Raw genomic sequence first — 15,255 nt, forward strand, 5'->3', positions numbered from 1 at the left:
TCGAAAATAGGTACGGGTACTGGGGGGGCAGCATAGATGACACTGCGGCCTCCGTCTCAAGTGCTCCGAAAGGTCCTTCAATAAGCACTTTTGCTACGGGCAGACACACGCTATGAGCTTCCGCGGCTTGCTTGATCCATGCGCACTCGCCCGTGAACATATCGGGTTCTACGTAAGAGGGGTGAACTACATCCATTGTAGCTGCGGAATCGCGAAGCACTCGGCACTCTTTCCCGTTCACGAGGAGGTCTCGCATGTAAGGCTCGAGAAGCTTCATGTTCTCGTCAGTGCTGCATAATGACAAAAACACGACTTTTGTTTTTGTTTCTGGACACTGCGCCGAAAAGTGACCCGGCTTCTGGCACGTATAACACACGCGCGCTTGCCTCGTCTCGAACCGCTTTCTGCGTTCGGCTTCGCCTGCCGCCGTCTCCTTACGTTCGCTCGGGCTGCTTTCACTCGCATCCGCACTACGTGTGTCCCCCCTTGCTCTCATGGGCGTGAACTTCGGCCTCTCAAACTTGGAGCCAAATTCACCCTTTTGACCGCCCTTAGCTCCGCGAGCCCGACGCGTCACAAACTCCTCGGCTAGCTCGGCGGCTTTAGCCACCGTACTAACGTCTGGCCTATCGAAGACCCAGTACCGCACGTTCTCAGGTAACCGACTATAAAACTGTTCCAGCCCGAAACACTGCAGAACTTTCTCGTGGTCACCAAACGCTTTCTCTTCTTTGAGCCACTCCAGCATGTTTGACATAAGCCTGTAGGCAAACTCTGTATATGACTCACTTCTGCCTTTCTCATTTTCCCGAAACTTCCGACGGAACGCCTCCGCTGACAACCTGTACTTTTTTAGCAGACTCGATTTCACTTGGTCGAAATCCTCTGCCTCCTCTCTCTTCAAGCGAGCGACTACGTCGGCCGCCTCGCCGGGTAACAAAGTGAGCAAGCGCTGTGGCCACGTTTCCCGAGAGAACCCCTGCTTCTCGCACGTTCGCTCAAAGTTAACCAGGAACCAACCAATGTCCTCTCCAAGCTTAAACGGCCGCATCAGATCAGTCATTTTGAACGATACCCGTTCTCCTGCACCGTGTGCCTGACTTCCATTACGAGCGCGTTCCATCTCTACCTCGAGACGCTTCATTTCCAAAGCGTGTTGACGGTCGCGCTTCTCTTTTTCTTTCTCTTTTTGCTCTTTACGTTCGCGCTCCTCTTTCTCATTTTGCTCTTTACGTTCGCGCTCCTGTCTCTCATATTGCTCTTTACGTTCGCGCTCCTGTCTTTTTGCCGTCTCCCTCTCCTCAATGGTCTCAAGGCATTCCGACAGCTCGTCATCCTCAGCTTCTAACTCAAGAATAGCCCTTAGCAATTCTGGTTTTCTGAGTTTGTCTGAGACATCCAGACCCAACTCTCTTGCAAGCTCCAGCAATTTCGGTTTGCGCAACGACTTCCAATCCATGGCTGCTATGAATTCTGCTTTCTCTACTGCCTACTATTGTCTTGCCGCAAACTAACCCGGCAGCAACGACAACCACAATTACCAGCTCTATTTCTGACACTAACAAAAGCCTGGCAAAACTCAGAAGAAGAAAGTCCCGCACTCACCAAACCTCGCAGCCAAGAATTCAGCGCAGTCGTTCCGCTGCAGGCAACCAGTCATCACACAGGGCTCGTTGCACTGCTCCCGGATGGTCGTTGTGCTGCTCAGCATACAGTCGACGGCATATCTTCGCTGCTGGCTTCCGTTGTCGCGATCTCACCGCTGGCAACCAGTTGTTGCATCTGGGGTCGCAAGCCCCAGGGGTAGCGTTGGCCTGGCGGCCTGGGGCACAGCTGGAAGCATCCGAAGGTCCTGGCAAAGGATGAGTCGACTGCTAACAGAACAACTTGTTTATTATAGCATCGCAAAAGAGCGGCCGGTCAGGTCGACCGAAGTGGAGAGACGGTAGACCACGTTACTCGACGGAAGAAATCGAAGCCTCTCGGCGTCCGGGGGCAGCTGCTTTTATACTCTCGGAGTCGAGGGCAAGAAGGAACGGCTTGCGAGAGGCGCCCGTGACGGCGGCGCACGGACACGTTGAGACAAGAAGTGACGCATCCGCCGGGCCGGCGCCGGTCAGACCTCCTCGCTTCACAGTTGGGGAGCTCCTCTCCCCGGCTGCCGCGCTTTGACAAGCGTGGGCACCAACATGCACACACACTCACACACACACACGAAGACACGTGGCATTGAAACATGCCTGGACGCGCTTGGCGGGAGGCACGTCGGAGGCGAAACGTAACACCGTATAGTCATAGTGAGCCTTGCAAAAGCGTCGAGAATGTGCTAACTTCTGGTGGAGCTCAAAACAGCATGAATAAAGTTGCTTTTATGTCACAGACCAGCTGCAGATGCGTACACTTTCACCGCAAGACGAAACTACATGAAACAAAGAGAGCACATTAAAAAAAAAGTCAACTTAAACGAGATAAAAGCACGCACAGCATGAACACATGCACTTTTTCGAAGTGGCAGGCGTGAACTAGGATCAAAAGAATAGGTTGTGAGGAACCGTGGCACTTCACAAAGCCGTGTGTTTTTTGCCACTTCCTCGATGTCAGCCCGCCCGATCCTCTGTATCCACACTTTTCTTCTTTGTGCGTTGCGCTCGCCGGTTGGTAAAGAAAGAAGCCTTTTGCCGTCGCTGTGTCGGTTGCGGCAACCGAAGGCGCAGCAGCACGGCACCACAATTAAGTTCTCGTCCCTAACACACTCGATTTGTTCTGCTAACACACTCGATCAGTCCGTTTGCGCGTACTTTCATTGCGCAGGGCCAACAATGGCGGTCGGAGCGCGCTGGAAGGAAAAAATATACAAAAGCGCTGCGCCTGCTTCCACATGACACTAACTGGCCAATGGGGGAGCGGAGGAGGCTGGGGCGACAGGAGGCGTGGAGGAGGAAACGTCGGGGAGAGCAAGGTGGCGGAAAGATCTAACGCGTGGCAGTTTGGGCGAGTTGGTATGTCACTACTTTTGTAGGCTTGTAGCGCAGCTCAGAAAGAGCAAAAAGGAAGGTGGAAGGGGTAATGAAAAGGAACGGGGAACAGAGTGAGCGCTAACTTCCAACTGATCGTTTATTTCGTGACCCAGAAGGCTACCTATATATAAGTTGGTCAAGAGAGGCATTGCTGACCTTTGCCTAAATAATGCTTTGAAAAAGTCGTGCCACCATACCGTTTCGTCTAGCTTTGCCTCTCAGTGCGAACGGCTTTCGCAGGCTGAATTATCTCATTTCCTCACAAGTGTCAGTAGCAGAACGGATTCTAATAAGAGAGTTTAGAAAAGACAACCAGCACGAAGATAATCCTGCAACTACTCGGGGTAGGACGAGCATTATTCCTTATATTCCCACCGTCTCACATAATATTAAGAAAATAGATAAGCGAGCGAGTATTCGTGTAGTGTTTTCTGCCCCTAAGAAGCTTATTAGGATTTGCAAGCTCACTAATCCGAATAAGGAGGCTCCTCCTAGCTGTGATAAGAATTATAAAAAGAATTAAGTTCGTTAATTGCACACATTGTGTTGTTTATTGCTTTCCACTCAAGTGCGGAAAACGTTACGTCTATCAAACTGGCCGATGTCTGAATGATAGGCTGCGCGAACATGGTTACAATGCTAAGAATTGTATTACAGCTGGGGGGTTTCTTGCGCAGCACTGCAAAACGTGTGGTTGCGAACCTGTTTTAGAGGAATGCGTCATTCTAGGTCGTAGTCATAATCAGTTTATATGAGAAATCAACAAAGCAAAGACTATCATAGGTTTTGTCCATGCATGTGTAAGCTCACCTTCATTATCGTTATCAAGCAATGAATTGGCGTATCTCAGACAGCCACCACAGGCTGTCTGGATATGTGTTTTCACATGGTTACTTGTGGTGTTGCTTGGTTTTGTGTAATCTCTTCATGCCACATGGTTCGCTGAGTGTATAGGTAGCCTTCTGGGTCACGAAATAAACCATCAGTTGGAAGTTAGCGCTCTCTCTGTTCTCCTTTCCTTTTCATTACCCCTTCCACCAGGCACGTACCCAAGGGGGGGCCCGGGGGGGCCCACGCCCCCCCCCCGAAATTAAGACGCATACTCCCCCCCCCCCCTTCCCCCCACGACACCACTTCTCACACACATTCCTAAAGCGCCGCCAAATCAACGTTGAGACTTGACAGCTATTCAGCAGTCAACATTTTGTTGCCTTTTTCACTCCTTTTGGATGGCGGTAGTTATCGGCGTCTCCTGGGATGTGAAGGCCAGTTTCCTCATCAATTCGGTGCCCGCGCGATTAACTGGAGATGCATTCAGTTGTCACCGTCTATTCAACGGTCACGCGCATCGTTGTTGCTTCGTTAGTTGAACCTTCTTCGTCTAGACTGATCCAGGGACCAGGAAAGGGATACAATTCGTGGTCAGCTGGTCTATATGCACGTGGAACGAGTTGCGGCCAGAGAAAATGCCAATTGCGTTGAACTATTCTTTTTGTTTCATTATTTCCTCGAGTGACGGCTCGCCGTGACGCTGAGAGATCCTCGGAACCATATACCCGCGATATGGGTTTGATAAGGTGGAAAATAAAATCATGCGAGACAGCGTCCATCATCAAACCCTGCAATAACCCTTAAACTCATAGGCAATACGACTGTCACCCGTTAACTCGTCTGGTTTTTCCCTCATTGTACAGCACTTTTCGAGCAAAAGTGGTAATTGGAAAGAAGTCTCAAGGAGTTGAAAAATTAAGCGATCTACTGAGGAAGAGGGCCGAGACAACAGCCAAACAGGAAGGAAAAGCGAAAATTAACAAATTTAGCCATTCTTTATGAAAATATTTATGGATCAACATCTCTTTACTTAAAAAGGAAACAAAGAAAACGCCGCCGAAAGTGGAGGATAATTCCGTGTGCTCTGAATGACGCTTCTGCAGTTATCATTAGAGCCGCACAACGTAGCCACTTCTCTGCTGTACTTATGTAGGCGTTTTTCTAACCTTCCGCGGCGGGCGCAGTTCTTGTAGAATAGCAGCTTCCTGCTCCATACGCGGTTGTACGCGATTGGCGGCCACGCATCGTTGCGTAACTTCCCAAATAACAATACGGGTCGGTTGTGGCACTTGTTAGAGGAGTAAACGAGGTATCCAAAAGAACTGTGATTGTTCCGCGAATATATATTTCTGTATAATTCTTCCAGAGCTAATTCAAAAAAAGGTATTATAGTCGGATACAACTTCAGTCTGCAATGAAACCCCGCCCACGCCCTCATAACAGCCAGCCACTGTTCCTCCGCGAGGCTGCAAATAATTCGTACTTCAAACTTTTTCTGTTACCCAAATAAGGCGGTAACTGCAGAAGTAAAATTATTAGCGCATAATTTTATAGCTTTTACCTCGCCTATTATAGTGGAATGGCGAATGTCTAATTCCTAATTGAACTGGAATAACATGCTTGCTTCGCTACAACTATTTGTTGTAAAGTTTCACTTCAGTTGGCAGTGAAGTTTCATGAGTAAAGCGGCTGCAGCAGTGAAATGAACTGCACCGCAGACTTTTAAAGACTCCATAGTTTTGTCCATGTCTTTTGCACACCTCATTGCTTCTGCCGATGAAAAGATTCTTCAAGAACAGCAGACGCTCCGGAGATGTCAAGTACGATGCCATTTTGAAAAGGCCGCATGACGACGATTTTGTTTGCTTCTGTGATTGGCTGGCGGAGTAACCTAAGTCCGCGCAGTCCATGTGCCTTTGTTGCCAACTGCTGTTATTTTAAGTTCTATTCTACTAAAGTAATCTTTATTTTACACTTTTGCTTCTTTACGTGCTCTTGGCAGTGTTCTTTCTGCGCTTCTTTCATGCGCGACAAGTGCGTCCGCCGATAACATATATGGGAACAAAGTGCTACATGAGCGGAGGTCTGTCTGCAGCGGCTGCTGTGAATCGCGCCCACGCGTCACCCAGGCTTTGCCTCTCGCGATCTCCCGATTAGCGAGGGAGTCGCGCCGCACTTCGCTATATATATATAGATTTCTTGCACTTTAAGAAACTTCGTGTGACCTCGATGAATTGAGCGCTGAAGTGACGGCGCTATATGAGTATATGCAAGGCCTCATAGTAGGAGACAGTTCAATTTCACAGCCTGAGTCCTCTCCCACCACCAAGAATCTGGCTTCTCTCGGTGATATAATCTTCCTTCGTGTAATTGTCGCATCTCTCTCTCTCTCTTCTCTCTCTTTCTTTCTTTTCCCCCTCTTTTTTTTCCCTGTGAGTCTGAGTATAAGCGCTACTGCGCATGACTGCTGTTGATTCTGATTTCGAGTGAATCCGGCTTGGACTCATTTCGGTTACTGAGTGTATTATGCAGTGTTCCCCAACTATCGTGCACCAAGACTAAAAAAAGATCAGTTGCGTTACTCGCAGAAAACCTAGTGGCATATTGTTTCCGTTACAGTGGAGTAGCCAGTAATTATTTCGTTACTGAGATTTATTTCCGTAATTGCAATTATCTAACTCGATAAGTACTGTCCTAATTTTCAAAGTGTCAATGAGACATTTGTAGGCACCCCAAAATGACGTCTAACTGCGGTGTTTTCAGCGACGTACTAATTGCGTACAATTTATTTTCCGACTGGCAAAAAATCTCACGAAGTATGAAAAATACCACGTCACTGCGCTCCCACCTGCATCATACTGATTGAAAGCAACTGCTATCGCAAGCCCGAAGAGACAGCTCATTACCTGGATAATGGTACGGAAGGAGCACCAACAGCAAGTTTCGCGGCTTCGCAGGTATTCCTTCCTCTCATTTCTACGTTACACTTATTATCCGTCTCTCAAGGCCGACTGATCACACTGATAACAAAACTCCTTTGATAACGCAGCCGAAGCGCCGCTCTGACCACGCACGAAATGCGAAAAGCAATGTAATAGGCACAGAATGTTTCAAAATCCCGGCTTTGCTCGCACCACATTGAAGAAGTGCGCGCGAAGCTTTATTTCGCGCCGGAAACTTGCTTCGGAGCAAAGCCAAATTAAAGTGAGCGCTTTATTTTTCATGAAAGTGTATACCTGCTGCAAAAGCAGGTTCTTGTCAAAAAATAAAAGAGAAATAAACAGACCGGGAAGCGACCCCCGTGTAGCGAAAAGGCAAAACCGATGCGTTCAAGAAAGTAGATATGCCACTTCAAGATGAGCCGAATTGGCAATCAGGACATCCGCACAAAAAACAAACGAAAAACAAAAACAAAAAAATACATCAGATTTCAGTGTGCTCTTATTATCTATGAATCCGTAAGCTCCGTTTAATACGAGACTAGAGGACATGTTCGAATAAGTCTCCTTTTGTAGCTGCGCAGTACTGTGTTCGTTTTATCACATCTTCAGTGGCTTTGTTGATGACCGACGCCGGCATTCTACGTTAGACATCCGTTATCCTAGCCTTGAACTAATCTGACGTCCATCTCGATCATGTAAGCACGATGTTTCACGTAACCCCAAAGAAAGAAATCGAGTGGAGAGAGGTTCCAATCTATTGCGCATGAAAAGTCGCATTGAGCCAGTTTCGTGCACGGCTGCTGCTGTGTGCGGGTGCCCCGTCTTGCTGATACCACAGAAGTGGAAGACGTGACAGCGGGACTTAGCTGAGAAACTCATCCACCACTCCAAGGATTTCGTTCACGTAACGCTGTCCAGTCAGTGTGATCGAAGAAGATAGGACCGATTATAGCACCGGCGTAAATTCCACACCTTACGTGGAATTACCACTGGTATACTGGTGCCGATTGCGCTTTACGCAGTGTGCATTGTAGTCGCTCCAATAGTGTGTATTATGCAAATTTACCTGGGCGTTTCTGTGACAATTGGCTTCATCTGTGTATATGATGTTGCTCAAAAAGTCGGGTGAGTCATCGGCTTTTGTAAGGACCCAATTTGAGAAATCCGACAATTCTACAAGTCTCTATCTTCCAAGCATCGGTGCTGGTTAAGGTGGTACGAGTGAAAGGCCGTCATTTAAAATTCTCCAAACTGATGACTTGGAAATTGGTACCTGCGTGGCCACATCCCGCACGCTATAGGGTTTGAGGCCATAAATGCTAGAACCTCCGTGCATAGGCTAGGACTCAAAGATGGAGTACTCCTCCGCCGCTGCTTCTTGAAGCTGCCGGTTTGTCTGAGGTTGTCATGATTTCTCATGATTGTCGATGCGTTTGGTCTACCGCCACACTTCCATGACTGATATATATCTCACGATATATATATATATATATATATATATATATATATATATATATATATATATATATATATATATATATATTTGCGGCCTTCCTCTTGTTGCAATTTGCAGATTACAAGGCAAAGATCATGTTTATCATGTTTACCTTCTGCTCATTAAGACATGGCGACTGGGGCGAAACAAAACGCACCTTTACACCTTTGCACTGGCGTTGTCAATTCCCTTTTGTGATGATAAGTTCTGCGACAAAAAAAAAACCATCCGTGCAATTTATCGACGCTAAAACAACAGCTATCACAGCTTCTTTCCAACTAAAACCAAACGCGACGTGTTACATCGGCCGGGGCGCGGCAGATAAGGCACGAGCTCAATCAGGATTTTTTTCTTTATTTCCTTTATTTCGTTCTCGATAACTCGGAGGGAGCCAGTTCGAGGGCGCTGCTTTATGATCCGGGTTAGCGTTCCTGTATATGCTCCCTGCGGGAGCATATACGGGAACACTAATCCGGGTGGTAGCGCAGTCCATATTTCGCGGGGTTTATTTATCAGTCGGAAAAAAAATAGTACGCAATTACTACGTCACTGAAAATACCGCAGTTAGACGTACCTTGGCTGTGCCTTCAAATGCCTCATTGACACTTCGATAATTAGGATAGCATGTCTCGAGTTAGATAATTAATTACAATTACCTAATTAAATCTCAGTAACGAAAAAAATACTGGCAGCTTCTCCACTGTACTGTAAACAACATGCACTAGGTTTTCTTCGAGTAACGCGTTCATTGATCATTTTTTAAATCTTGGTGCATGATAGTTAATTGGGACACCCTGATTATATTTATGGCCTTTGCATGCAACTGACGATGTATCCATCCCTAATAAATGTTGTAAATTATTACAAATGTTTTTTTGTAAGTCGTTAGTATTGCTTACTGGAAAGAGAAGCAATACTGAGACACAACATTCACGTGCATTTCACACGCCATTGTTAAAGACTGCCGAGAAAGAGAGAGAGAGAGAAACGGGATGGAAAAGGCAGGGGAGGGGTCACAGAAGCCTGTAGGTATTTTTTTTTTCATGGCCAAAAAAAGCACACAAAACAATTTGAAGCGTGGTGAACATACAGCAACATAACCATTCTCTAGACATAGGCTATCTATACCTTTAGAAATAATTTTTAATTGGCTACCTCCATCTCTTTCAAAAATATAATAAACTTTGTCCTGTGTCTATATTTAAATGTGTTGTGTATGTGCATGGTGTTTACAGTTGAAATTTAAAACAATGTTAAAGTGAGAAAATACCGATGAGGCAGCCACCGCTAGTGCTTCTAATGCGCGCTGTGCATGTCCGTGTCAACAATGATGCAAGACATTAGCCCCACTAAAATTTCAAGTGAGAAGGTCAAGGAAAGTTAAAAGAAACCGCAAATAATGTGGGTGACAAAGCTCTGGTACTGGCACTTTAGGTGTGTGTGGGGGGAGGGGGGGGAACTTCGGCATCACCGGGAGGGGGCTCAGCCCCCTCCCTCCCCCCCCCCCCCCGGAACACTCCGGAGGGGGTTCGGGCCCCGGAGCCCCCCGTAGTCGGCGCCTATGATCCCTTTGGTGAATTTATTTTTTTCCCCCGCGCGTTCCTTGTCCGCGCAAGCTCTCGCCTGGGCTCTTAATTGCGTCTCCGCAAGGCCACATCAAAACGCGCCAAGCGTCTCAACGCGCTTGCTTGCCCGCGAGTTCATAATTCGAAGGACCGTTCAACGGCGTTCAATTGGACATTAATGCTTTATATTTGACACATTCATTCTATACACTCATGACGTGGCACCATCTCATCCCCATTGGCAGCGCCGTCACGTGCCCCACGACGCACGCATTAGGCCACACCTTTAGTCAGCCGTCACCTCCGAGTGGTGGTGACGAGTAGTCTCGGTGGTGACGAGTGAGCCCGATAGCTGCGACGTGACGTATGCAATGACACACGCACTAGTCACACCTTTAGTCAACCAGAACCATGGAGCCGCCGTGACGCCGGGGAAGCATGCTCCTCTCTCACCTGGGAAGGCCGGCTTAGATTCCCACCCAAACCGAAATGCGCCAAATTTTATTTCTAAAGCCATTAATACCTATACTTTGTTTACAGGAACCTCCCCGAGAAATGCGACGTCAATCCGAGCATTTTTTACGTATTTTTACTCTTCGCGCCGTCGGCCATTTTTCGTACCATCATTCCGTCACGCTGCAGACTACGACGGATTTTCGCATAATGGGACATGCAATGCTTTCACATTAAAAAGAATCGCGTTAAGAAATCCGGCGACAACTAACGTAGGGCCAAATACAGGTGCCCGTCTCAATGTATATATTTCGACAATGCTTCTCAGCACTTCTTTGCTTCCACAGTGCTCGTAAGTGCAGAAACATTGATGCATTTCCAACCACATAATTTGTAGATGCATCTCTCAAAATAGATGCCAAGGTGTTAGGGTTGGCGTCTGACACCACGTGCTGAAAGGAATTTCAACCGACCATCTCACCTTGCTTCGTCGAAATGAGGCACGACTTCTCCTGCGATGGTTGACGCGTGTGTGTGTGTGTTTGTGCGCGCGTGCGAGCATAGAGAGGCCCTTTCCTCGAATTGGACCTAGAAGAGAACTTCCACGAACCCACAAAGCGCAGAAGAGGCGGACAGGCGTCTACAATTCCAGGAGGCGGGACGACTTCTTCCTTTCAGCAGGCTCGGTATAACCAGAGGAGGAGGGGCCTTCTTTCTGTGCCGGCCACGTGACATCGACGGAAGCAATTAAGATCCCGCCCACGATTGTAGAGAGCCTATTTAAGGGGCTCCGAAATGTACTTTGACTAACTTCATGCTCTTCTCATTCTGTTCCATCTACCATTGAATAAACCGTGCAAGTTTCGCAGGAGAAATCGTCTTACCCTTGCTTGGTCGCCATGCATCTACCGGATGCCTGCAGCCCGCCGACAACGCCACGCTACCCAATAACGTCGGTCGAGCTTCGATAGGCATGTAGGCGCCGCTACTTCTCGGCAGCAGTACAATACGCTACCCTGGAGCACGCAACAAAGGGCACGATTCTTGCTAAATGTATGTGACTTCATTACTGTTAATTCCGTAATTCGTATACATTCCTTAAATTGGATTACAAATGAGTGAACACGTTATAGCTGTCACAGTGCAATTAGCTGAGCAAGTGTCTGCCTCCAAGTAATCCAGAACACCTAACAGAATTATGCTACCACAGACGACTTTCAATAAGGCTGTCTCGCGCGTGCACATGCATGGTTGTTTGCACGCATGTGCACACACGCACACACTTTTATTCCCCATTCGAGCAATTGATTACCTTGTGTGCGTACTTCTCACTTGAATGGTTGCTCCCCCTCAGTAAAGTCACAGGAAACCATGAACACCATCTACCCTTGTAAAATTTTCACAATGAACTACAAGGTGCGAGACATATCCATGAGAAAAGTGCCCGGCGAATAAATATTGCAGAGAACCATTGGCCCATAATGTTTTTATTGTTATTTGACCAACACAGCCCAGGGGCCCTATAACGTAAAACTATTCCAATATGTTTTTATTCCAATCTCCTGGCGTCAAATTCACGTAACCACCGACGCAAGCATCGGGCAGTGACCCGCAGCGTCGCCTGAACAGCCCAATCAAATGCTCTCCTCGTTTATAGGAGGTCACTTTCGTTTACTTTAAAAACGAATAACATCTCCTACATTGAGCGGTTTTTCGTATCTAATTTGCTGACAAGAAGTGACGAGCATGCTCAAGTGGAGAGGGTTTGGATGGGGCCAAGCCAGCGCTAGGCCACCCTACCAGCGCACTAAAAAAAGAACAGGATGAAGAGGGTGGGGCAGGCGTTTGCGATTGGTCCACTTTCCCTTACTTAGCTTGCGATGGTTTGCCAAATCGCGGCGGCGTGCAACGGACAGTTAAAAATGCCGCTAAAACAAATCCTCAGCAATGAAGAGTTGGCAGAGCGATGTCGTATACGTGCAGAAAGGGCTCGATAACGTTATATGGCTGGGCAAAAACTTATGTTATACGCAAATCAACCCATGCTCTCCAGCAGGTGCGAGTAGCCAGTGCCTCAGCCACGGCCTGAGCGCTCGGCGCCAGCCATCTTCTATTCCATTCGGAACGGGGCATTCTCCGGCCATTCAGAAAAAAAAAATCGTTTTGTTCGGCATATTAATGCATCTTTAACGCGTGCACGTCACTTTGACGCAACGAGTTTTTGCGGTTTTATGACGTCGAGTGAGACAGGTGAGAGAGAGAGTGAGAGAAAACATTGATTTGGACCATTGAGGTCGTTGCTCTTGAGGTCGAGTGGGTGGTGTCCTCATTCCAGGACTCCACTGGCCATGGCTGCTCGACGTACTTGCTGGACGAGCGCTTCTTGTCCCGCCAGGGTATCGCCGGTCAGCTGTACCTCCCACCGCTCAAATGACGTGCTATGCGTCTTTTAAGTGTTGAGGTTTGCCCTCGTACCCCCACGAGATGTGAAAGAGTGTAGGGCTTGTGTCGCCGCACCAGAGGAAGACGCTGCGATATGCATGTGGGAAAATTTTGCTGTATCTGTGTAGGTTTGGGAATGTGTTGGTCTGAACTGCCTCTTCAGTGCTGAGCTTTCTGTGAGGGGGAGGATAAATCCTGCGGTTGAATCGCTGGATCTCGAGTCGGTAGCAGTAATTGGATGGCAGGGGCACGAAGGTAAAGAGTGGGGATTGATGAGACGATTAGTTTTGCCCCGCGCGGTTGATTAGCGTTCGAGCTAAGGCATTCGCCCTTTCGTTCCCCTCCAGACCCGCGTGGCCCGGCGTCCACGTGATTTGATGGGATTCTTGCAGCCTCGGGCCTAGAATCTGAACCGCCAGCAGCGGTGTTCGTACGTTGGTAAAGTTACGGCAGGCCTGTTGCGAGTCGGCAACGACATGAACTTCCCTGCCTACTCTGTCTTGTTGCCTTATTACTAGCGCCGCGGCTATTGTCTCAGCCGCAGCTGGCGTCTCTGCCCTGATGGAGGCCGCGAGGGTCAAGTTGTTGTCTCTCCCGTTCACGGCGGCTACCGCGAAGAGGCCCCCTACAGGGTACGCCGCCACGTACGTTACGTATGGATCACCCTTTAATTGTCGGCGCTGTCTGTCGACGCGAGCCTTGCGTCGTCCTTCACAAGTGGGTGCAGCCTGAAACCTTTTGACTAATAGCAGAGGGTTAATGGCGGAAAGGCGTCAATTCAGAAATATTTTGTTCGGTTGAATCATGCAAAATCAGTGTGTACACGCGTTGTCAGATTGGGAGCTAACCCAGTTTTCAAGACGTCGCGTCAGACAGGCGAAGTGGGGGTGGCCCAAAAACGTTTTGACCAATTGCGGAGGGCCGATTGCAGAATTGGAAAAGAAAAGTTTGGAATAGCTTTACGTTATAGCGCCCCAGCTGTGTTTCAACATATCATTCATATTACTGACACTACAAACCGCTGTTAGCATTATGATTAGGCATCATAAACCATCAGCATGTTTCCATCCTACATCACATCAACGGGAATGGCTTCAAACATGTCTTGGAGCATACTTTTTTTTTTTGGCAAGAAGCACACTTGACCCAAAAAAACTGCATGCATTGATTAACTTATGAGCAATTTACATCTTCAATACTACCATAAAAGGGGATCCTACAGGCGAACACAAAGTTGTTCTAAAGCGGCAGATTAGCTTCACATGCCACTCAGTAGTTTAATTTTAAAGAAAAGTGTGCGGAAACCATCAATGATAATTCGTAATATCAGTCAATAGCCGAACACGAACGTTCGATGCCACGTTGCACAGCGTACCAAAGGCGTTCATGCATGGCAGGGCGCCTTCCTTGCTCTTCCGACTTTTCTTGGGCGAGGATGCGTTAGATGGGCATTTTTACAAGTTATTAAAGGAAATGATAGAATTCGGCAGAACCCATCTTACGATGTCTGTCGATGGTGATCTGTTTAGCATTGATTCAATATAGCGACACAACGTATTACAAACTTCGAAATGAGTTATATATGAGGTGTGTACTGCAGCGGGACTCCTCTGTCGCACTTCCCTAAAAACAATCGGCGCCGTCTAGCAACACCGCCACAAAGCCTGTGTATGGCCTTCGAAATGCATGGCATGCCCGTCAAAACACGTCATGTGGCAACTGGGCTCCTATCTTGCGTCTCTTTGTGGAGTAATTGAAGAATCCTTGAAGAATCCATTGTCGCTGCTGAGAAGTCCTCGCATGGCCTCCTAGACGAGAAGCATAGCATGCCAGTGCCTGCGAATGCTCAGAATTGTTCTCTCGCTTGCCGCACACTGTGTGGCTCATACTCAGCGACCAAAGTTGGCGAGAGATTCACTGAAGGGTGGCACATACTCGGTGCATGCATGGCACAGCTCTCTAAAGCATTGGCATGAAAGACGTTCATTGAAAAGCAGCCCATACAGAGTGAATTTGTCGTGCCGCCTGCAAAAAACGAGTTGCTGCCCTTGAAGAAACCTTGCGATGTGGGTTCAATTCCGCTCAGCATTGGAGAAACTTGAGGGATCTTTTTTGTTGCTGCACAGCAGCACATTCACAGTAGCACATACCTGGTAACCAAAGTTGGCATCAAAGAGGTTCATTGAAGAATCGGCACACACCTACTGGCGCATACCCAGTGAACCAAGTTGTCATCAAAGAGGTTCATTGAAGAGCAGCACAGACCGAGTGGCACATACACAATGCTAGAAATTGCAGTGAAAGAGTTTCTTCGATAAGCAGGATCAACCCAGCCCCTCATCTACACTAACCCATTTCTGGTGTGAAAGAGGTTCATTGAAGGGTGGCATATATGTATACATTGCCAGATACTCGGTAACCCAGGTTGGTTCAATGGTTGGTTTAAACTCAATTCGCTCAGCAGAGCAGCCTAAGAGCCGTGGACTACCAGTGACCCAGGTAGGTGGGAA

The sequence above is a fragment of the Dermacentor andersoni genome, chromosome 1, assembly GCF_023375885.2.
Source record: "Dermacentor andersoni chromosome 1, qqDerAnde1_hic_scaffold, whole genome shotgun sequence".
In the NCBI taxonomy this organism is placed as follows: Eukaryota; Metazoa; Arthropoda; class Arachnida; order Ixodida; family Ixodidae; genus Dermacentor; species Dermacentor andersoni.